Source organism: Coffea arabica, chromosome 2c (genome assembly GCF_036785885.1).
Source record: "Coffea arabica cultivar ET-39 chromosome 2c, Coffea Arabica ET-39 HiFi, whole genome shotgun sequence".
Classification (NCBI taxonomy): Eukaryota; Viridiplantae; Streptophyta; class Magnoliopsida; order Gentianales; family Rubiaceae; genus Coffea; species Coffea arabica.
In genome coordinates, this window is record NC_092312.1 from 52,339,475 (window position 1) to 52,351,769 (window position 12,295).

Sequence of the window (12,295 nt, forward strand, 5' to 3'; positions counted from 1 at the left end):
CCTAGGCTAACATAAATATATACAGCTAATCCCTTATACAAAAATTAGGGATATAGTGCCTCGGAGGTAAGTCATCTACCTAAACAAAACGTGATGACTTAACTAATGTCCCTTGCCTAGCCTTCTATGTCTAGTGTAACCAGGTTAATCCTAACCTAACCCTGAGCAGGGCTATCCGGAGCAACGTCCTCCTCCGGATCCTCCTCTACCCCTGCCTGCTCACCACCCTGAATAAAACTGGTGACCTCATCCATCATCATGGCAGCATCAGCCCTGATGCTTGCGCTCCTATCACGCATCCTCTCTGCTAATCGAGTCGCCCTAGACTTTTGCCGCTCTATCTCCAAGCGAGCAGCCTCCAGTAGATGATGCTCAGCAGTGAGCCTAACCTCTAGATCAGCTATGCGATCAAACTGAGTATCCACCATTATACTCAGCTCCTCTACGTCCTGGGTCAGGGTGAAGTTAGCGTCCCTCAACTGGCGGCGCTCGTTGTCTAAGGATAACACTAGCTCATTGGGATATGCGTACATGGCTCGGCACTGGCACCTAGGGTGCCTGTCAGCAGGTGAGTAACGTATATGAGCTCCTCCGCCTCGTGGCCTATAGGAGATGGATCTAAGCGGCTCCGCATGTCCATTAGCCGCACTACCCCCGTTAGCATGTCCGTTCCCATTTTCCATACCTGCAAAATGATCAAAACTTAAAGATTAGAACTTAAATAGCTAATTGGATAGGATATCACTTAATGTATGACTAAGGTCTCCATTCTTATTTCTAGAGAGGATTAGGGTTTCTAACACATCTATTAAGTCTCTGGAATAGCTTTTCTAACCTAGGCTCTGATACCACCTGTGGCGACCCCACTTTCCCCTAAGGCGAACCAAAGGGTTGGCGGGCCGTCTGCCCAACTCTCGCCAGGACTCACGCAAGCATTTTAACCCAAATCCATTCGAAGGATAACTTAATCTATGATAAAACAATTTTTTTCACAACTAGGGTCATCCTTAAAACCACATTAACTTCAGAGATAGCAAAGATAAATTTGCCAGTCATGGCTCTTAAACTTCCCACGTACTACGTACTAAAGTATAAAGTCGTACCAATCCGGATAGATAACTACATAAATCTCTATTACAAACATACAAGCCAAGTAACCGAATTAGGGTTTACGCATTTTCCAGCTTCAAGTGGCAATCCAAAGAAAAGGAAATACATTATTCCAAAACACATTACAGGCATAGAATAGGTTATAGTATTCAAATACAATCCAAAAAGGGAAACATAAGTAAGCATCCAGCTTTCAGTTTCCAGAACCTGTTAAGGAAAACAATAAACGTGGGGTGAGCTAAAGCTCAGTGGTGCCCCAAAACATGCAATCACATAAATCAAACAACGGATAACAATTTAAACAAATTTAATCAATTAAGAAAGCGTATAACAGCACAAGGTAGGATACAAGGGCTCTCAGGAGCCATTCTCCTCGCTTGATCAGATACCCTCGTAGTTGACCCTCCGTCAACTTTCACTACTTATAGTCCATGTCGATCCACTCATTTTAATCCTAACCCGTCACCGTTCATACCTCTGCTTCGGGCCCGAACTTCGTCTACCGACGCAGTATACTCGAGATATACCCGTAATTGATTGGTCGAGGGATTCACCCAACGACGTTTTGGTAGTTGGATTCAGAAGTCGAGAGATTCACCTAGCGATGCAACTACATTTAGATTCACGGATTCAGATGTTATGGTAGTTGGATTCACATGTCGAGGGATTCACCCAACGACGCAACTACATTTAGATTCACGGATTCATTAGAAAATGTTTCACACACGTCACCACTCGAACGGCTAGTGCAATAAAGTATACACTGCTCACTTCGATGGATCAGAAACCATTTATTGCATTTTGACAATTATCACATAGCGAGTTAATAAAGCACTTAACCACGTAGGCATAAAACAAGCAGAGACACTCACCAAGAGTGAAGTTCAGATATCGAATGAGGAATCGAATTCCACGTCCTCGCAATATCCTAAAAAAAATCAGGTTTTGAAACTATAAGTTACTATACAGTTTCTGAGCTTGTAAATATCGAGGTATACCTAATATATTACTAGTTTACTTTCCTTTAGAAACTTTGACAAAAATAGAAGGAATGTTTATCATAGTTTTCCTTAAGATACTTTTCCTGAGGAAAATAACTGGTATTACTTTCTTGAAATAAGTCGATAAGTCTCTTAATATTAATGTTAGGAAGTTACTTTGAACATTTCTTTTAAAGCTATGGCTCTTGCAAAAATTATTATTAAAACTATTTTACTAAAATAGGATTTCTTGCCGCGCAAGTTTCCCAAGCTTTTCACTAAATTTAGTAAAACTCGTATTTTGGAACTTTTCCTATAGTTAACTATCCAGAAGCAATACTTAAGGAAAGAAAAGGATTTAATATAAAGCTTAGGTTTTCAAAAGCTATAGCGTTTATTTACTATAGTTATCGAGGCTAGTTTGAACTAAAGGAAATTATCAAGTTGGAAAGTTTTAGGCCAAAACACTAGATTTTGAGTTTTATAATTTAATACTAGCTGGGAAATATTTTTCATTGCTTTGATCACAGCTACTCGAGTTCGCAAGGTCGATACATTTTCCGTAGCTCCGATTCCGTTTCGAAATCGTATTATGGAGGGCAAAAATCACGTAGCCAATTACTAAGGCTTCGTCCATCCTTAGCCCTAGATATCAACAAATGCAATTTTTTTTTTGATACAAATAAAATGAACGACCAAGGCTTCATCAATCATTAGCACTTGGTTTAAGCAAACCCAACATAGGCAAATAAAAGTAAAAGTAAGGCTTCCAAGACATTCCAACAATCAATGCTCGTCATCCAGTAATAATTATAAAGTCATTCAAATGGCCAAGGGCTTCATCATTCATTAGCCCTTGACATCATCAATTACTTCCAACCATAATTCAGTCAAGAATTTGAACCACTAGTAAGATAAAAGCTCAATCCGAATTCAAGTTTAGTTTCACAATGAAACAAGTCATTCATGCAAAACAGTCCACTTCAAAACTAGATTCATTCGGCAACTAAAATCATCCAGAAAAATCCAGAAATTTTGTCCATTAGCCACGGATGAACATGCATGGAGGAATGTTCTGTAATCATTTTATTTTTCTGGGCTAAAACATGCTTTAAACCTCTCAACTTCCTCATGCAATCTCTTAGCAAAACAATGCACATCTCCAGATCAGGAGTTGAAATTAAACCATGATTACAAAACTCCAAAATTTCCAGGTTTAAATCTCACGGCTCTTTCTCAAAATTTCTAGCAATAACAATGGTTCTAAAACAGGATTTTCTTTGGTTAAAACAGAATTTTTTTTTTGGTACTCTATTAGGACATGTAAACACGTAGCTAGCTAGTAAAGGTTTTCAAATCAAATCCAGGTTCAAGCTACAATTATACTCATCTAACACAAATCCAGAAATTTTACCAACTATTCTCGAATGATCATTCATGAACCAATTTTTCGGCTTTCATTTTATTTTCCAAGTTCCTAGTTTCATTGTCCAATCGTGTAACTCAACATGCAGGCCCTTAAGCATTTTGTCTTCACTTGGATAGTTAGGATTGTAACCACAGCTTGTCATAATTAAGCAAATTAAGCAAATCATTTCTTAACTAGTCTCGGCAGAAGGTTTTCATCAAACCAGAATTTCTTAGGTTCCTTAATTCATCAATCAACTTCATCGAATTAACATGCAGGGTCCTAGACATCATAAACATTAAGTTCTACTCGGCTAATTACACTTGGGTGCTCAGGTTATCACAAGAAAACAGAATTTCAGTTGCATTTCCAAACCATTCTCCCGGCAGAATCATTCTCAACAAAACAGAATTTTCTAAGCTCCTTAGTTCATCATCCGATATTTTCTTCAGTTAAAGCCTTTTATTTTGCCCTTAATTCTCACATGCACAATTGCTGAGTTAATTAGCTAACATCCAGACCAGAAAATCAGCTCGGCAGCAGCAAAACACATTCATAATTCCAGAACTTGGTGAGACTACACTCGGATGAGTTTGCATGTGAAAAGTTCTATTTCATTTTTTTTTTCCAAAGTAATCCAGGCTAATTAAATTCATGCATGACCCTAATCATAATAATCATCCGAGATTCGATTAGTTAATCACCAATGCATGCTCAAATCATTTTCGGAAAACACATTAGAGCTGAAATTCCAACTCAGCTACTCGGCAGGGACATTTAACCTGTGACAGCCCCACCTTCCCTTAAGGCGAACCAAAGGGGTTAGCGGACTACCTGCCCAGCTCTCGCCAGGACTAACGGTTCAGTTTACGTCGATCTATTACGTTCCGGAACTTACTATTGCGCGCTAACAAGTCAAAATCACAAAATAAAAAAAAATGAAAAAAAATCGAAGCCGAAATTTATCCAAACCACGGCCAAGCATATATATACATTGGAAATCAACATTTACAAGCCAAACGGCAAACCAAGATATTCGTCTAGTTCATACAGGTACCAAAAGCCATTAACACACCAAACATTGGTGGAATCAAAATACTTAGGGTTTTTTTTTTACCCTCAAGGAGCTATTCAAAAATACATGTACAAGAGCTCAACTTGTCATCCAACTATCACAATCTTTTCCAAAAGTTTCATTTTCCTGTAAGGAAAACAAATGACACGGAATGAGCTAAAGCCCAGTGAGCAACTATCACAATAGCAGTTAAGATCACATAAGCATAACCATTCAACTCAAGTATGCAATTCCGAAGTAAAGCAAATCAGTGAAAGGATACGGTCGGCTCTCAAGAGCCCATTTCCTCGCTTATATTCTTGATCCAACCTCATTGACCCTCCGTCAATGTTAAAAGAATAACCAACCGTAGACAACTCTTTACTTCCATTCCTTCCACCCAACATACCCCAACCGGGCCCGCACTCCATTCAGTCATTTTGGTAATACTCGAGTATACCGGAACCAAGAGTCTCATTACTACAAGGTTCCTCAGTACAGTCCCCGTGGCATGACAATTTTCACGACCAAGCCCTCGCCGGCTCGATCCAATTGACTACCAAACGGGGTTGAGCTCAGTAATACAGTAAGGCCGTTGGACATTCGTCCAAACGACACCAAAGCAGTTTCCATGAAATGGAATTCACCATCCAATATATCAAGTTCAGTAATGCAGTAAAACGGTAGCCAATCAGTGATACTATCAAAAGGGGTGAGGGCGGTCAAGTACACCCTCACCTTAATCAATTCCAATATCCAAGTAAGCCTTCAAGGCATCACATATACATTTAGCAAAGCCACATAGTAACAATTAAGTGAGTAGTATACTCACCAAGCAAGAAAATGATGTTTCATGCACTGCGGTCCAAAGTGCGTCGTGAACCACCGTTTCCTCCTAGAACACATAAATAAGTGCCATAAGACTCGTGAACGAGTCGCAAAACAATGCTAAACATAGCCCCAATAGGGTTTCATATGCATAAATAAGCATCATTGGTAACCAGAAATTACAAAATGGCCTTAGCTTAAGCCTTGATAGGAAAACCGTATTTGACCTTAAAATGCGGTAATGGCGTCAAATTCACTACGGTTATCGGTTGGGGTGTAAGACCCACCGTTTCGAAGATAAGAAACAGGGCTACAACATTGTAGAAGGCCACTCAGTCCAAATCCTAGCACAACTAGGTCAAAAATGCAGAATACCAAATCCAGAACCGTAATTGCAGGTTCCCAAATCGCACTATGCTGTAATTACTATAACTCAGCCTATACAGGTCCAAATGCCGAAATTCCAAAAGCATATGTTAGCTAAGACATCCAGCTACATTTCATCAGAAGACACCAACTTCAAAATCCAAACCAATTCCAGTCAAAACAAACGATTACAAGCGCAGTTTTCACATTCTGAGCAACCCAGACCAGCAACAGTAATTCCGACATAACTCACTCTACACTAATCCAAATGACCTGAAATTTTACAGGCACCTCAAACAGATCAATACCTACAACTTTCATGTTTTGAACAAAGTCCAATTCGGCCTCTAACCCTATGATCTAAAATCGGACAGAATTAGGGGATTAGGAACCCTAACTTTACATTTTTCCATCCAAATCCAAAATTGATTGCATTTATCAACAATTCACACCTACTAGAGTCATTTTAAACCATTACCATTCATCATACAAGGCCACAACATCTGTAAGTCCCAAAGACAACCAAGAGGGGGGGTGAATTGGGTTGATTAAAATCTTAACCAAATTTATGCACTTTTTCTTTAATAAAAATTTACCTTCTTTTCTAGTAATGATCAACTAAGTAAATTAGAAGATAGGAGCAATATTGATCAGAAAAACAAGTATAGATAAGCAATGAGAATTTTAATTAAACAGAAAAGTAAAATAGGGAAACAAACCAAGTGTCTACCAAGCTATATGTGACGACCCCACTTCTCCCAAGGGCGAACCCAAGGGTATCGGCGGGCCGCCTGCCTAGCTCGCGCCAGGACTCAAAACTTAAAACAATTAAAGCCAGAAAATGCAAAAGAGTACTATATACAACCCCAAAAGAGTTATAATTACATTCTCCAAAAGTATCGAGTCAAACCACCAAAACAAAAACAAACATCCTAACTGTTCAACTATTACAAGCCAAACTAACTATACTAGTATACGAGCCAAAAGTCCCCGCGTCGGCCCCTGCTAAGGAAAACAAAAGGAATGGGGTAAGCTATATGCTTAGTAAGTAAACAGGGGCGAAAGCATAAATTTCACGTAACAGTTACACAATAAGAGTAAAGCAAAAGCAGAAAAGTAACATCACATAATAAGGATACAGGTGGCTCCAAAGCCAAGTCGTTGCCATGCGTGACCTCCTGTCGACACTCCGTCGACCATACATAAGGTCCGTAGAACTCCCCTTGTACACCCACCGAACACCTTATCACCCTCACTGGCCAGTCACCTCACAAACTTGCCCAGGCGAACGAAATCACAAACTTGAGCTTCAGTCACAAGCTCGGGTCACAAAATTGGTTCACATACTCAGCGAACCGGGTTCACAAACTTGGTGACCTCAAACCAAGTTGGACTGACTTCGACCAAGCCCTAATCGGCTCGAATAGTCCATCTAGGTATTGAGTTCAACCTCAAACTCACAAAATTCACAAAATTATTCAAAAGTCACCCTGAGCCACCAGCTCAAGGGTTTTAGTTCCAAAATTGCTCATATACATAAGCCATGTACAAATATGTGTGCAAATTAGGGTTTAGAGCGAGTGCGATAAAGTACACCCTCGTCTAAGTACCCTCTTCATACATATCGAAACACATAAGCAACTAACATACAAAAGCGGCCTGAATACTTACTCAAAAGACAAAAGTAGTACAAAAGCAGAAATCACTTCGTTTGTTGGCTAGTAGTGGGCCCCACCGGCTCCACCTAGTTCACCACCGTCTGAAATCGAAGATTGTGTCACAATATATCACAAACGGATACTAACATACGTAAAACAAGCAAAACGGCAAAATTGGCACGCGCAAGTGCGAAAACGGCAAAAAGGGGCACACGCGCGCGCGGAACGGCAAACGGGACGGCCAAATCTGCCATCTCAAACCGTTTTGGTCGAAAGTTAGGCTAGGGGTATCGGATCAAGGTGAGCAAGACACCGTTTCGAAGCTATGAGAAAGGGCTACAATTTTCGTGAAGACACCTTAACCTAGATCTGAATAGGTATAGGTCAAAAAGGCACGAAATAGTGCCAGCCGTTTCATGGCGGGTTACCAAACAGGCCCTGTTTACAAGGCCGTAACTCACGGCTCAAAAATCGAAATCAAGAAATTCCAGAGGCGTTAGAAAGCTGAGACATAAGGCTAAAACTTTGATGTTTTGGCTAAGACCTGAATCCATTCAGAACAGAACGAAAATCAAGTGTCAAAATACCCGTCAGAACTGTCCAAATACAAGGCAGTTCTGACGATCGATATTGTTTTGATCATAACAGGGGCTACGGAACTCGGATTTCGACGTACTTTATACCGTTTCGAAGCTGAGACCAAGATCTAAATTTCTTATGAAGGATTCGACACCCAGATCGTACGGGATCAAAACGGAAAAATGCACGGCAGAAACTGAAATTCAAAACGTACACAAACGGACGTCTAAAACAGGTCTGAGGGTTTTGTCTATAACTCAGAATACATTAATCCGTTTGACCTGCAATTTTACAGGTAGATTCAGCACTTAAAAGGCTACAACGTTGAAGAAGGCCACTTAACCCAGTTTCGAGTATAACTAGGTCAAAACTGTAAGATACTAAACCAGAATCGTAAAACAGGTGAACAAACCGCAACTTGGTACAAACAGCATAACTCAGCCTACTTAAGTCCAAATTCAGAAATTCCAAAGGCATACGAAAGCTTAGAAACAGGGATACATTTCATCAGAAGACTGGAACGACCAATTCTGAAGCAATCCTATCCAAAATCACCAATTACAAGTGCAGTTCTTACATTCGGACAAAACCAGAACAGCAAGGGTATTTTCGACTTTTCTCACTCTACGCTACTCCGATTGACCTGAAATTTTACAGGCACCTGTAAAATGTCATTTCCTACAACTTTCATGTTTTAAGCCAAGGCCAATTCGGCCTCTATCTAGGACCAAAATATTCGGACAGAATGAAGAACCAAGAAACCCCAATTTTCCAGATTTCATTCAAAACAGAAATCACTTGCAATCTTCCACTTTTTCCACCATCTAGCATCATTACATACCATTTCCAACCATCATATATAGCCACACAATCATGCTTATATTAAAACAGGAAAAATCCCAATAAATATAAAACTTCACTAAATCATCCACAAATCAAGATATAAACCATAATTTTTCATCTCTCAACACCACTAAGCATGAATTAAGCTTCATTAGGTGAAGGAGAGAGTTCATTCATTACTCACCTAGTAAAACAAGAGAGAGGGAGTTGCTTGTCACCTTAGCTTCCACAAACACTTCACCAATCAACTTACTAATACCAAATGAAGAGGTTTTATGGAAGGAATTCAAGATTAACCGGTTAGTTTATGAGATTGAGCAAGATTAGGACAAGGAATTGAGAGAGATTTTTCTTTCTTCCTTTGGAGAGAATTTCGGCCAAGAGAGAGAAAAGAATGAGGAAGATTAAGCTTCATTTGTCTTATGAGAAGGTTGGAAAAAATAAGAATTAATTCTAGCCACAAGTTTGGTTAACACTTGGTTGAATCACAACCACACAATTTTCTCTCTCTTGTTGCATTTTGAACCACTAATTTTCGGCCAATAAGAAGCTAAGAGGGGGGGAAGATATTTTGCTCTATTAGTGGTAAACTTGCATGGCAAGTAAGTGGTGGTCAATTGGTGCGTTCAATCGGTAATGCGCGGGACCCGCCGGTTCGCGCCGTTTTTTCTTAAAACACACGTACTAGGGTTTTTACTTCCTATTCACTAATCTTATCTTATTGCTCCTAATTACATATTATTTCTCACTTAAAAGTCACTTTTAATCACCAAATTTGATCCTTTTTCCGTACCAAAATTTCATCCGGCGAAAATTGCAAAAACCCTAATTTTGCTCCAAACCTGAAACCGAAGAGTGAAACCCTACTTTCTAGGCTCACTTGCACTTATTATGGAATAACTGGATAGTAGGGTTTTAAATCTTAATCCCTACATAGGGTTTTCGAAATACTCCCAAAACCAAACGTTACCGCCCAATTAATGAATATATCAACGTAGAACGAACTGGGGCCTCACAATCTCCCCCACTTAGGACAATTTCGTCCTCGAAATTGCAATCAACGAGCTATGGGTTGAAAAACTCGAAATAATCAAAAGATCAAAAGGTGTACATATATATACAAGTCACGCCAAAATGTACGCAATATAATGCACCATATACACCAAGAGACATTTCAAGTTAGACAAAGCCAAGTGCAGCAAGTACTATAGATGCAGGTATTAACATACCACAAGTAAATGACATGTAGGGACAATACAAGGGCAAATGAAAGAAACGCGACTTGTCGTCCCACACTCAGTGAAAACCACCCTCGTCCGGTTTCTTACTCCACTTCCCAAAGTGCCCGTTGATCTCTTGTACTCACTCTAGCCAGACAAAGCTTGTTCATGTTCCCCAAAATGCAAATCTCAAGTACTTAGCAGCGCCTCAACTCTGGAGTACTCAGGCACAAGAATCCGAAATAAGATAATTCACATCTCAAGCTGCAGTCCCAAGAGTAAACTATCTACAATCGAAATTCCTACCTGACGAACCTACCTATGGTCCTCAGATACCATGAGAAAGATTTAAGGCCTATAACATTTATGATCCATAACTTATGCTTGACCGAGCATCTAGTCCTTCATACTTATTCACCACTTCATCCAGGCTCACCCCGCGCAGAGACCACGCGAAGCAGCTATAGGTTTTATCCCTCAATTGCTTAACTTTCAAATTAAATCAAATCCCACAGTCCGGCATCCTAAACTTTCAGCCTAGGATACACTACAGAGATCTGAAGCCTAAGCTCTGATACCAACTGTGACGACCCCACTTCTCCCAAGGGCGAACCCAAGGGTATCGGCGGGCCGCCTGCCTAGCTCGCGCCAGGACTCAAAACTTAAAACAATTAAAGCCAGAAAATGCAAAAGAGTACTATATACAACCCCAAAAGAGTTATAATTACATTCTCCAAAAGTATCGAGTCAAACCACCAAAACAAAAACAAACATCCTAACTGTTCAACTATTACAAGCCAAACTAACTATACTAGTATACGAGCCAAAAGTCCCCGCGTCGGCCCCTGCTAAGGAAAACAAAAGGAATGGGGTAAGCTATATGCTTAGTAAGTAAACAGGGGCGAAAGCATAAATTTCACGTAACAGTTACACAATAAGAGTAAAGCAAAAGCAGAAAAGTAACATCACATAATAAGGATACAGGTGGCTCCAAAGCCAAGTCGTTGCCATGCGTGACCTCCTGTCGACACTCCGTCGACCATACATAAGGTCCGTAGAACTCCCCTTGTACACCCACCGAACACCTTATCACCCTCACTGGCCAGTCACCTCACAAACTTGCCCAGGCGAACGAAATCACAAACTTGAGCTTCAGTCACAAGCTCGGGTCACAAAATTGGTTCACATACTCAGCGAACCGGGTTCACAAACTTGGTGACCTCAAACCAAGTTGGACTGACTTCGACCAAGCCCTAATCGGCTCGAATAGTCCATCTAGGTATTGAGTTCAACCTCAAACTCACAAAATTCACAAAATTATTCAAAAGTCACCCTGAGCCACCAGCTCAAGGGTTTTAGTTCCAAAATTGCTCATATACATAAGCCATGTACAAATATGTGTGCAAATTAGGGTTTAGAGCGAGTGCGATAAAGTACACCCTCGTCTAAGTACCCTCTTCATACATATCGAAACACATAAGCAACTAACATACAAAAGCGGCCTGAATACTTACTCAAAAGACAAAAGTAGTACAAAAGCGGAAATCACTTCGTTTGTTGGCTAGTAGTGGGCCCCACCGGCTCCACCTAGTTCACCACCGTCTGAAATCGAAGATTGTGTCACAATATATCACAAACGGCTACTAACATACGTAAAACAAGTAAAACGGCAAAATTGGCACGCGCAAGTGCGAAAACGGCAAAAAGGGGCACACGCGCGCGCGGAACGGCAAACGGGACGGCCAAATCTGCCATCTCAAACCGTTTTGGTCGAAAGTTAGGCTAGGGGTATCGGATCAAGGTGAGCAAGACACCGTTTCGAAGCTATGAGAAAGGGCTACAATTTTCGTGAAGACACCTTAACCTAGATCTGAATAGGTATAGGTCAAAAAGGCACGAAATAGTGCCAGCCGTTTCATGGCGGGTTACCAAACAGGCCCTGTTTACAAGGCCGTAACTCACGGCTCAAAAATCGAAATCAAGAAATTCCAGAGGCGTTAGAAAGCTGAGACATAAGGCTAAAACTTTGATGTTTTGGCTAAGACCTGAATCCATTCAGAACAGAACGAAAATCAAGTGTCAAAATACCCGTCAGAACTGTCCAAATACAAGGCAGTTCTGACGATCGATATTGTTTTGATCATAACAGGGGCTACGGAACTCGGATTTCGACGTACTTTATACCGTTTCGAAGCTGAGACCAAGATCTAAATTTCTTATGAAGGATTCGACACCCAGATCGTACGGGA